Here is a 13,821-nt window from a genome sequence, read left to right as displayed (position 1 = left end):
GATAAAATAATATGACGAGAGCCTGACCTCGGAAACAGCCCCCTCAAATACGACAAAGAGTTTAAATGCCTCTCTTTAAAAAAAAAAAAGAAAAATGAGGACACGACCATTTTTAAAAGGCAAGAAATAAGCAAAATCATCTTTTCTAGGACTCCGTGGCAGGAGAAGGGTAGGATACTCAGGAAAGGAAAGGTTATACCGCACGTTGAGCAATAAAACTGGCAAGTCTACAGCGGCTGTATCGTACATCTGGTCACAACGGGGCGAGGGGCTAGAGAAATCATTAAGCAATCTGAGAACTCCCCAACAAAGAAACTGTAAAATTCTGAACTATAAAGCAAAGGAAACACACTTAATCCCTCAGGAGTTGCAGTATGTATTTCAACTGGGTTATCCTTTTCCTCCTAAGGACACAGCAATACACCAGAACCTGGAATGATACAATATCTCCACTGTACGCATGTGGGCACAAAGCCAGTTTGCTCCAGCAACTCCTGGCACCTGTTGGTTTAATCATCGCATTGCTCTGCACAGCACAGAGAAAGGGAAGGGGGGAGCAAAAGGCAGGCAGCCGGGCGGGGGGGCGGGGTGGTGGTGGAGAGGAATGGGAAAAAAATACATGTCCCGTTCATTCTGCCTGTTGGAGAATATATACCTTTGAAAAAACAGTTAACACGTTCTTTCTGTAAATTTTCAGTTAACATGTTGAAAGCTTAACACATTTCTTCTAAGATTACAGTTTAGTTTTGAACTTCGGAGACTGTGCGACTGAAAAGGGAAAGGGTTTGGTTTGCTAGGAGACACCAACTTTCTTAGCAAATGTTATCTTAGCAAAGTGACTTGAGACCTCTCCTTTCCATGACCCTCCCTGCTCCTTCCACCTCTGAGAGTCTGTGATGGGGGAACACTTAAAATGGATTTCAACTTTAGCAAAATTCCTCTGCCGCCCGTTTCCCCCATGATCCTAATTCTCTTATCGATTCACTACAATTAGTTCAAAATAACTTCCTAAAAATCTTCATGTTTAAAGCAAGTGTAATATAAAATGTGCTTCTTTTATGAATTTCAGTTAAAAAAACTGTATGGGGAATTAAAACAATAACTATAATGTCAAAATAATAATAAATAAATGATAAGAGAAATAACAATGCTTGCATCAAAGAATAAAAATAGCACATAAAATACACCAGGGCATTTTCAAAGAGGGCTTAAGAAAGTGTTATACGGCAGTCACTAAGTGACATACTTCTGACAGATTTTACAATTGTTCCTGTTCCTATATTCCCACTGTTTTCCCTTCTGCCTGATTTACTGGAAATGCCTTAATTCTGAGTCTGATACGTTCAGAATGTATGTCCAAACGCGGAGCCGGACCATCCGCACGGCAGAGGAGGGTCTAGCATCCCTCTGCTGAAAGCCATGGAACGGCTGAAAATTCCTCTGGTAGGGCCAGACATTTGTCACACACACTGCATAGGACATTGGGTAATATCCCAGAACCCTCAAAAGTTTAAGTATGTGGCTTCTTTCCTGAAAAGCCAAACAAAAACCCATAATGCACCATAAGCATGGTCACTGTGTTCTGAGAAGTGTCCATGCGCATGCACCACCTTCCAGAATGATCTGAAAATAACAAAGAGGTCAATCCACATACAAAATATTTCCAGTCCTCCTCCGATCGGGACCAAACTGGTAAAAATGTTTACTTTTCTAAGACATGTGGCTAAAAATTCCTACTTACTAGGAGTTAGTAAAAAAGAAAAGGTACAATAAGGTTCAGAGATTCGTTTTGAGTTTTTTAAGGGCAACTTCCTTTAAAAGTTTTCATTTAATGAATTAAAAATGACATAAAAAGAACTTAAATATTTCTAACTTTTCTGCCAAATATCAGTTGGACCCCAGAAAGCAGGCAGTGTTTCAAAATGCCTATGAATTACAGTAACTGATATGACTATGAATTTATTAGTAAGATTATACAGCTAGATAAGTGGCATTTGGTCATCAATATTTAAAGAATTATAATAGATGTAATAATGGTGTATGGTGAAAGACAGTATTAATATACAGAATTGTTGAATCACTAGGTTGTACACCTGAAACTAACATAACACCCTATGTCAACTATGCTTCAATATAAAAAATTAAGCATTTTTAAAAATAAAGAATTACAACAGATTACATGCCTGTATAGCTCCTGTCTGCATCACAGTTTTCTGTCTCAGAGGCAATTTTTAGAATATTAGGAATACACACACACACACACACACACACACACACACACAATTTTCTATGTTCACACAACTACCTGTGTAAAGTAGCAATCTAATTTTCTGACAAATATGAGTTAAAGGGAGAGTGTTGATGTCTTAAAGAAATATTTCCAAACAAAAAAGGTTTTAGTTTTACTGACTACATTTCTTTTGAGTTTCTTCTTAAATACACTAGTGGGAGGGCAGGTTTCCTAAGAGATGCCTGTCCTCCCTTTCTTACTCTTGGTTAAGGGGAGACACAGGAAGCCCTGGATGGGCCCCAAACTAGCAACAATGATGGTAAAATAACAATGGATGAAAAGCTGGCTCTGGACTAAATTTTAAACAATATCCCAAGTCATGTTTTACAGATGAAGCATTTTAAAACTTAATTGAGGGCATTTCTAATGAGAGATGTCACTTTAGAAATGTCAAATGGCCCACAGTTCTCAATGCAATGCAATCTTTTTTTTTTTTTTAAGATTTTATTTATTTGACAGAGAGACAGTGAGGGAGGGAACACAAGCAGGGGGAGTGAGAGAGGGAGAAGCAGGCTTCCTGCTGAGCAGGGAGCCCGATGCGGGGCTCCATCCCAGGGCCTGGGATCATGACCTGATCCGAAGGCAGACACTTAACAACTGAGCCACCCAGGCACCCCAATTTAATGCAATCTTATATTTAAGAAACAATCTTCCAGATCACGTACTGCTTCTCTTAAGGGAGGCAGAGAGATTCTCAATTTGATGTGCCAGGATAAAACATTAAGTAACAACAACCACGATTGCTCCCACAAAATCCACAGCAAATAAAGGTAATTAAATCTGTAATGATATAAAACGATGCTAGATAATAAATGTCTTTATAAGAAAATAGTCTCCAATGCCAAATTATCTAACCATTACTCCATTTAGCTTAGCCTATCCAGATGCCAGTGACTTTTATTCCATAGTAAGAATAGATAAATTAGCACTATAACTTATAACCAGGTTTGAAAAATCCTAGATAATATCCATGTGTGAGTTTTCAAAAGAATATATGAGGAACAGCAATAAAGCAGAATCTAGTTTAAATCAATTATTTTTTCAAAATGCTAAGTTAAATATATTTGAGATATCATTTCCTTCATCATTTATCATAATGTGATGACTTAAAATTAATTCTATTAAAAGTTTTCTTTTAAAGAAAATACCACCGCAAGCGAAGGTTTTGAAAGCTGTGGGACCAAGAAACCAGATCTAATGCTGCAATTAAATGAAGAACAGGCTCACTGAAGATTATTGGCCACATATATTACACATTTAATAATCTAAATTCTGTATGGTCTCATAACAGGTCAATGAGCTTACTCTTAATATAAAAGGCTTAAAATTAAAAATAAAAACATAAGCAGGAATATGAAAACGAGAATATATTATTTTAATATCACTTATAAATGAAAAGGGAAAATGTTCTTTATAAGGGCCATGTGGAACTCTAGATTTAATGATTAATGATTCACTCTAAATTTAATTATAAATTAATGGTTTAATTTATAGTTTACGATTTGTTTCAGAGTGGTGGGTCTATGGTTTTTTGTTCTCTTTCTAAAGTTTTCTTTTATAATAAAAAAGGACAGAAATAATAAACACAAAGACTAAATTACACAGATACATGTGGCTACATTCTTTAAAAAAGGATTTGCACATGGTTTGGGAATATTTTAAAGCATTAAATGTTACATTACATTTCCCAAACCACAAAAAATCTTTTAGGTTTTCCAAAAACACATTAGAAATGTAAAATGTTCACCACAAATGCTCTGGAAGGGGAGTTTGAGGGTGGAAGGTCCTTACAAAGATCACAGGTCAAAGAAACTTCTGGAAGAAGCTCCTTTTATAAAAGGTTTCTTCGCTTTTAGGAACACTTTTCCAAAATGATATTTCCCAGAGCTTGATTTGTTTATGCGCAGCTGCAGCTTGCTAAGTCCACGTTTCTCAGAGTATTTGTTTTATATTTATTATTACTGTAGCATGCTCTAGTTTGTTCAAGAACTTACATTCAGACCGTGATCCAGTAAATGTTACAAGCCGAAACCATTTTCGATACTAAGTAGTGGAGGTAACAAAGAGATCCTCCCTGGTTTAATAAGGCTTCAAATGTGCACATCTGTAGCTTTTCCACTTTCAGTCCTGAAGGCGATGAACAAAACGTGTAAGTTTGCAATCACTACACCCTTTAATAGCCGAGAAATCCCACTGGCTCATTTAGGCATAAAAAATGTAACTGGGCTATTTCATTTGAAACTTTCTTATGTAACTTCTATTATAAAATTATAAAACCTTTTATTTTGATGAGCTTTCTGCTGGAAAAAAACAGTGCACATTCACAGCTATGGATGTAGTGATGCAGGAAATAGATTTCGTACGGGGTAACCGGCAAGTCTGTTATGAACAAATAATTGACAGATCCCGGTGAATATTGTGAGTGTTCATTAAAATGCTCGTAAAATGTCTCTCATGATAACCATTCACAGCTTTATCAAAGCAGGTGAAAATCTATGGTTAGTTTCGTAATTGAATGAATATAACAGACAAGCAAAATACAGAGCACCACTGGGACATGCCTTTTTTATGCTGATAAGGCTACGGCAATGCACTGATTCGTTTCTTAAATCAGGAACCATGTACTCCTATTAGTTATTACATACTGAGGGTTGACTGTTCCCAAGCCTGTATGAAGTGTTCTGTGCATTAACCACTATCTCGGTTAATCCTCACCACATTTCTGGTAGGTATGTAGTAGTACCGTTATCAGCATTTGAAGGATGAGAGAAAGTAAAGTAATTAACCTAGGTTGTAAGGTTTGGGTTCGAACCCAGACAGTCTGACTCCAGAGTCCCTGTGTTTAATCAATACCCTATGAACCATACAGCATTATGCTTGAGCAAGAGCCAGGAGCCAGCATGAGACTGTAAGGCAGTGAGAGACACAGACCCCAGCTCCAGCTCACAGCCTAGCTCAGGAGATAGCATACTTATGTACGATATAATAAGAGGCAGTACGATAGGATTCACAGAAATGCAGATAATATCTGACCTGGGAAGTTCATGACTTGGTATGAAAAGAAGAAGTCAGATTATGGCATGTCCTATATAGTATGCCGATTTGTGGGTGTGTACTGAAAAAAGTTAGACAAGAACTATAAACCAACATAGTATTACTGAGTGATGTTATTTCCTCTGCAAGGAAACTCTATTCCTGTGTCTCCTTTAATGATCATCTCTTTAAGAATAATAGTTGAAAGAGGGACGCCTGGGTGGCTCAGTTGGTTAAGCGACTGCCTTCGGCTCAGGTCATGATCCTGGAGTCCCGGGATCGAGTCCCACATCGGGCTCCCTGCTCGGCAGGGAGTCTGCTTCTCCCTCTGACCCTCCCCCCTCTCATGCTCTCTCTCTCTCATTCTCTCTCTCAAATAAATAAGAATAATAGTTGAAAGAACAGGAATCAGAGTATTGAGATTTACTTTATTTTAATGTAGAAAGATTGCTAGGTTGTAGAAGTATGTTGAAATATATTATATTGAATTGCCTCTGCCATTCAAGAACATTCTGGAATTAAAGATCTCTGATAGAATTACAAAAAACAAGCCAACAAACCAACCAACAAAACAGAAAATAGGCAATTTCTTGAAGGACATGTCAATTGGTTTAGACTTACAAACTGCACTTAAAACTGAAAATAGCAATGATTTCCTAATTTGGAAGAGATTTTTCCCCCCAGAATGTTAGGACTCAAATCCTCCCTTCCTTTTGACACCCAATATAGTAGACGTTCCACTCCACCTTAATGCTATGTATTTATCCTCCCTTCATTATTTATCATTTTGCTGTGACGTATTTTAGAAAGTTCTTACGTTCTCACATAAGCATCCTAACTGTGCTGTTTTAATACTACCCATCCAATTTTCTGTATTAAAACATTAAATATGTAGTAACTTGCACAGGGAGAATTATTTTTAATCTCTTCATCTCTGCTCAGTGTTTTAAAAAGAGGTGTAAATATTTATTTACTTTCTTTCACTTAGGATACATTGATTTCCAAAAGGAGAATCGTGGGGTAAAAAAGTACAAATATTTTTGGATCTACCACTCAGACATATACATACACATATCACACATATACTGTTAAAATCTAATATTTTTTTCATTTAACACACATCAACTTCTTGTGTCATTAAACAGTATTTGGAAATGTGACTTTTAAGACATTGTAGAGCATTCCATTATCTGGAAAAAACACAGTTTACTTTAACCGAACCCATTTTTGAATGTTGAAATTCTGTCTCGTATATTTATAAAGTATTTGCATCCATTTCGGTAGCTTATTGAGAAAAAAATTCTAGAAATGTTAAGTGCTGGGTTGAAGGGAACTGGCATTTTTAAGAATTTTAAACTATGCTTCCCAGATTTCCCTCTAGAAAAATGGCCCCAATTTACACTCTGACCAGCAGTGAGGAGGCCCGCCTTGCAACATCCTCCCAAGCTGCAGGTAGAACAATTTAAGATAAAGAACAACCCAAGAACCTCTTTACGCATGTAATGGCTCATGCCCTCATGGAGCCTCAGAGAGCCTTCTTACTGATTTAAAAACAAAAGCCTGGGACACCTGGGTGGTTCAGTCGGTTAAGCGTCTGCCTTCCGCTCAGGTCATGACCCCAGGGTCCTGGGATGGAGCCCCAGAGCCCCACACTGGGCTCCTCGCTCAGCCTGCTTCTCCCTCTGCCTGCAGCTTCTCCTGCTTGTGCGCTCTCTCTCTCTGACAAATAAATATTTTTTTTAAAAAAGCAAAAACCATAAATAAATAAAGTCTTAAAAAAAAAAAAACGAAAACCAAAGTTCTTAGGACAACTGAAGTAAACGTGAAGTTCAGATGATTTTAAATGAAAAATATAAACACAAATGAAAAGATTTCAACAGAGAATGTACACTAAACCCTACAACTTCGCTTCACAGACCATCTTTAGGTTGATAAAATGCTGATTGTTAAAACACAGCCATCAGCACATGCAAAGATCTGTACGAACAGACTACAATGGTACACATCCCTCTCTGTCCCCTTTCACTGTCCTTACTTCCTAACACCATCAGTCAAACGGGAGCTCTTGTTCTGCTAACCTCATAAATAAGATGACTAAAAAAAAAAAAAAAAAACTAGCAGGAAAATGTAAGAGATTCACTATAAGCTCTGATGTGTCCGTATCGGGAAAACAGGTAAATATGGTATCTAAATAACCAACGTCTCAACTGTGCTGTATGGCAAGAAATTTCCTAAAACATCAGTATGTCACAGCCAAGCCGAACGGAGAGGGCTACCCAAACCAGAAATGAATGAAAGCAAATGAAGACAAGGTATTTATAATTACCTAGCTTTTGAGAAACCCTTCTCTCAAACCCTATTCTTCAAAAGTTGAGCGAGCAAGTCACACCTCATTTTTCCGTCCTCTCTGGGAAGTAAAATGTTGGCGTACAGATGAATTTTCTAGAGTCATGAAGTGATCTTCTGCTTTGAATAGCTACGTTTATAAAATTAAAATCAGTTTTTGACGGAAATGTTTCTAAAACTTCTCCCCGTTCTGAACTTTCAAAACAATTTACTGAGCATCACTTCACCTGGTTTCCAGGGACGCAGGATGCCCGCCTTCACGTGACACTGCTCTAACTCCTAAGCTGTTTAAAATAAATCACCTTTAGTTTTTCTTTGTTTTGGTGTTTGCTACTGTTTCCTTTCTCTCTACCTTCATCTCTAATCCCTAACTAATGTTGCTTTCAATTACTTCTGTCATTACTTTACATTAAAATAAAAAAGGCTTGATGGAAAAACAACACAACCAGCCTAACTTGATTAAATGCAATTATAGAAGGTGGTGCTTTTAGGGCATCTGTCTGTCCCTATCCCTAGCTCTCTTCTTTACTGTACAAATACCTTTGCATTTCCCAAGTTCTTGGCCATAGGCTTGAAAAAAGATTTCAGCTGGAGGGCAGAGGTGTTACCGAGCTGTAACACTAATCTACAAATTCCAGTAAGTAAGGAGACTATGAAAAACAGTTAATTCCATATTTGAACAAAAATCTAGAAAATGAAAATGATGTTCTTTATACACAGGGAAAAACGGAAACATTTTACTGCCTTTACAAGTAGAATGCTGGATTATCTAAGGAAGTGTTTTTCAGAGTGTAGTGCGGGCGGCCACCTGCACCCAAACCCTCTGTGGTACTTAATTATAAATGCAAATCCCTAGGCCCCACCCAGAAGTTCTAGAAAGCAGAGTGGAGATGGGGAGCCTGCATTTTCAGTGACCCAGGTGATTCTTTATAGACAGTAAAATTTGAGAACTAATAATCTAATATATCTAAAATCAGTGATGTGTTTGCTAAATCAACCTTAACATGTTTTCATTCCTAACAAAAATGGCTGCATTCGTTCCAAAGAAATTTTGTCATTGTGATATTGGCTAATTACCAAAATTACTGAGATTTCAACTTAATATAATCTATAGATGATTCTGATTTAAAAAATCCAAACAAAATCTGCCAACAGACCAATTAACTATACTGTACAGGAAAGCAAAGAGCATTCTGTATAGAATTTCATAAGATTCAACTATTCAAAAATGAACGGCTTTATCGTATGAATCTTTGTGCCCCCAAAGTAGTAACAGAAATCTTATTATGTATTTATTAGGTTAACCTTAAAGATAATTTTTATGTGTATGGTTACACACTGCTATCCTTTATTCAGAACAAAAGAAAATGGTGCTGTGCTTTGGCCATGTGGATAGACGTAAAAAGCCTTTTCACACACGAGGAAGAGTCAATATCCGGGGTATGTATTTGCTAGAGTTCCACAGATGTTCCCATGGGGGAAAGTGTGGATAGGGACACATGGGCTCTCTCACTTCTTACAACTGCACGCCCATCTATGATGATCTCAAAATAAAGAGTCCAATTTAAGAAACCACACACAATGTTTAATTTATTCACGTCTAGTCAAAGAACTACTACTCTGGAAGGCATACTTCTTGCTGGTAAGTTGAATGGCACTGCTTTCTTAGCTTATGAATAAGCTAGCTGATTTCAAAATCCTCTCCGAGAGTGTACTATGCCACACATATTCTTTGGGAACAGGTCTGATCTCCTTTTTATGGGCTCGCTACCCCTTTTTGGAGGTGAAAACATCTGTGTCCTACACAGAGAACAAAATTAGGCATCTTACAGAGTGATTCCGTGCTGAAACACTATCTGACAAAGGAGGGTGCTTTTCATCTTCCAGTACGAACGACCATTAAGGTAGTTCTAAGACCCGGTTAATTTTTTTCCAGAAAACAAACATTTTCTAACATAGAAGTTATTTACTGAAGCAAATGGAGACGGTAACTTTATTTTTTATCTCCTTTGTAGTCTTTAAGAGGACATTAACAAGTGTGTAAGTATTCCCATCAATAATATTCCTAAAGGTCAGAGTGTCAGGGACAACTCAGTGAAACATGAAAAACCATACTCTTTAAAGATCTATATGTAATGGATTTTGGAGAATCACTGCTTTTTCCTTCAGGCACTAACGTTTGTTGAATGTGAAGACATTATGGAGTCTACAGCATGAAGCCTTTAATCACAAGTAACTGAAGGATTATTATTAATATTTATGGTGTCAAAAGGAATTCCTTAACACCAAAGCAAAGAAGAACTAAAAAGAAGTCAGAAACACAGACCCAAAGAAACATTAGGGACACCAGAGTTCCTCTCTATAAAACGCAAGTCACTCAGTATCTCCGCTACTGAACGTATTTTACAAAAAGAAAAGATTTCTATATGATAACAGATAGTCTCACTTATGCCAACTCAGGCTAACACTTCACTAATTAAGGTTACACTGGAACTAATGAACAATTTGAATTGGAGATTTTTTTTTTTAAAGGATGTTTCCTTAATTTCAATTATGATAAAAATTTCATGAATTTAGGTGCGCCTGGGTGGCTCAGTCGTTAAGCGTCTGCCTTCAGCTCAGGTCTTGATCCCAGGGGATCGAGCCCCACATCGGGCTCCCTGCTCCACGGGAAGCCTGCTTCTCCCTCTCCCACTCCCCCTGCTTGTGTTCCCTCTCTCGCTGTGGCTCTCTCTGTCAAGTAAATAAATAAAATCTTAAAAAAATTTTTTTTCATGAATTTAAACTTTACTAATTAGTCATTTTTCTCATCATCCATATTAAAATCAGGATGAAACTGATCTCTTTCTCTATAGTATCATTTCATAGTTTTTACAATATTTCATGCTGATAGTGATGGCAGGCATTTGAAATGCTTGATAATCAAATGTTTAAGTATCTTCAAGTACCTTTTGTCAAGTACTTTATGTCACACATTGCATATAATTACCAATCATGTTTGTTACTTCAGTTAGTTGCACTATTAGCTACAATAGGGGTATAAAAAAATAGACACAATACCCACACTCAAAGATTACTCCTAACAGTAAGAAACTCTTCAAGGACTTTAGGATTTTAATTTGAAAAACAACAATATTGGATTTCTTCAGAAACAGTCCACAATTTGAACCTTTCACAAATCGTTAGTAGATTAACGGATAACCAGAGGCTCCCTCAAAGCTTCCTTTAGTGTACGAGTCACAAAAGTATTTTATTAACAATTCCCTTGTTTAGATGTAAATACACATTTTAAAATACTGTAATTATTTTTAAAAATACATTAAAGTTATTACATTTTGATTTTTTGTTTTCATGAAGAGTACCAAAAGTACCTGCAGCCCAATCTAATTAAATGAATACAAAGCTTAATTACTACGATACAAAGTTTTAAAACAGCATTTCTAATAAAAAACCATTGACTAAATGGCTTATTTTTAATAAATTTGATGGAAATCCCAGGGAATTTTATAAAATCTACATTAACCCAACCTTTTCCTAGTTCCTTTGTAAAGAACTTGACAGACACCACACATCATCTCTATAAATAAGCTACCAAAGTTATATTACAAATTTTTAACTTAAAACTTTCAACAAAACCCTCAAAATTGATCTATACTGGTTCATTTAGGAATTAAATAAACCTAAAATGAACTACACTTATAAAAATAATGGTTAAAGTTGTAATCACACAATTCATTCAACATGATTAGATTATTAAATTTCTATAGTTAACAATGCACACTTCTTCTCTAATACTACCTAAGAATTTCTTATGCAATGATTTAACATCAGCATAAACACAGGAAAAATTCAAAATAACCAGGACTGTTTTTTGATATCGATGTTTCTTAAGCAACAGATTTCTTTTCCTCCTTCTCAAATAATTTAATGGGTTAGGAGGTTAACCTCCATATATATACTACTGAAAATTTAACACTTTATAAACAAATAGTCCGCAACAGGTCTGTATATTTGTCAGACTAAAAAAAAAATATGTAAAGTGGTATTTTTTAAGATTAGGGGAAAACTACGGATAGAAAATATTTAGACTCAAACCATTAGGCCCACACACTGCTGCCGTTATTCACTAAAATGCTTATAAACTCAAAGTGAGAGAAAGAGAATCAAAGAAAAGAGTATTTAGTAATATAATAAGGATCATACCTCTGTGTTGTATAAATTGATCCATCAGTTGTTTTACTTCAGATGAAGCGTTCTTAGGCAATAGATTTGAGCATCTACACTTACCCTCCTTCGCATTTAAAAATAACAAAATTACAGAACTTGGTTTCATATACGCATCCCGGGCACAAGCAATCGCACAGCTGTGGAGATCTACGTCTCAAATATCAAAAATTCCTGATATAATAAAACGGTGTAAACTTAAACCACCCATTTCTAATCCAATTACTTTATCTCCTCACCTCATCTGCAATGATTTCATGATGTTTGGGTAAAGAATGATGTGGCATTTTGTTCGTGATTAAATTCTAACGTAGAAAACGAAACCCAAGCAAAAGCCAATTTAAGTACTTTGACACAGATATAAAGAATAAAAATGCACATACTGAAAAGGAAAAGTCTAGTTACTAGGAAATCATAAACAACCCGCTTATTCATCACTTTATCATTTAATCCCCCAACTTCTTTTAGTCAGAAGATCCTCTAAATGAAAAGGACTCTGTCAAAGAGCTACTGGCTGTGGTTTCAGTCTCCTTCCTAATTACTTTCCACGCCCGATGAATGTCAGTATTGCAATATACACATCAACGTTCTTCAGGACACTGGGTTGGTCGGTTTCATAATACTCCCGTGCACGTGCTGGTCTCACTCGGTAATAATACGGGCTGCGGTATTGTCATTGAAGAGGAAAACTCTGCTTTATATTATTTCCTAATGATACTGCTTTCTAAATGATTTCCAGTCGGATATTTGAAATGGGATGTTTTGTCTGTCTTGTTGGCTCCATCCAGTACGGTTCATGGTATAACCCGATCATCCGGTCACATTCGCTTATTTAAAACTGTTTCACAGTGCAAAGCCAGGGCCAGAACAAATCCCCCCACAGGGGACTCACCTTCCTCCCTGAAAATAAGTTGAGAATTGGAACCTCCCCCTTCCTACTCCCCTGGCTTTTGCTACCGGGTTCTGCCAGACACGGAGGTAGTTTTTTTTTTTTATTATTATTATGTTAATCACCATACATTACATCATTAGTTTTAGATGTAGTGTTCCATGATTCATTGTTTGTGCATAACACCCAGTGCTCCATGCAGAACGTGCCCTCTTTAACACCCATCACCAGGCTAACCCATCCTCCCACCCCCCTCCCCTCTAGAACCCTCAGTTTGTTTTTCAGAGTCCATCGTCTCTCATGGTTCGTCTCCCCCTCCGATTTCCCCCGCTTCGTTCTTCCCCTCCTGCTATCTTCTTCTTCTTTTTTTTTTCTTAGCATATATTGCATTATTTGTTTCAGAGGTACAGATCTGAGATTCAACAGTCTTGCACAATTCACAGCGCATGGAGGTAGTTTTAACATCTCTCTAGTGTCCCAGGAGAGGGGAAGAGTCGAAGAGGCAGAAGCTCCCTGTTGTGTACGACTCAAGCCAGGGAACACAGGGGAAACAGAAGCCAAGGGAGGAGCATTTTGTGCTTCTGCAAATTGTTTCATAGGCTCCAGAACAGGATGATCATACCTGCCTCTCAAAGTTGTTGTGGGAACTGTGGAGGTAAAGCATCAGTGTCTGGCACGTACTAAGTGCTCAGTGAAGGACTGCTGCTATTACCAGCCTGCATTTCCTTCAACAGCGTTTTAGTTGCGACCCACCTATTCTCATGGAACATTTTCAAGCTTTCAGCCTCGCGGGCTTATGAATAAATTACCCTTAAGTAGTATTTCACCGCTTACATAATGTTTTCACGTATATTATTTCACTTGAAAGTGCCTTTTCATAGACATCTTTTTATATAACCTTTAGGTAGAATGAGATGGGTAGGTTTGTGCCCCTTTTTGTTTCTCTGTATCATACCCTGTTTGGTTACTTCTAGGTTTTCCCTTGGGCTGAGGTTTAATTGCATAAAACTGAGGTCCTTTTTGCTAAAAAGGCTGTTGG

At 37.1% G+C, this 13,821-nt stretch overlaps 1 protein-coding gene across 1 annotated transcript in view; it reads right to left on the bottom strand.

The window, feature by feature from the left end:
- The window catches only part of LOC116649196 (protoheme IX farnesyltransferase, mitochondrial), a 125,810-nt gene that overhangs the window by 47,529 nt on the left and 64,460 nt on the right, over nucleotides 1–13,821 (bottom strand). The gene's annotated exons all lie outside the window — the stretch shown is intronic.

The sequence above is a fragment of the Phoca vitulina genome, unplaced genomic scaffold, assembly GCF_004348235.1.
Source record: "Phoca vitulina isolate PV1807 unplaced genomic scaffold, GSC_HSeal_1.0 scaffold47, whole genome shotgun sequence".
In the NCBI taxonomy this organism is placed as follows: domain Eukaryota; kingdom Metazoa; phylum Chordata; class Mammalia; order Carnivora; family Phocidae; genus Phoca; species Phoca vitulina.
Note: the sequence above shows the minus strand (reverse complement) of the source record. Positions and strands in the feature narration are given on the sequence as shown.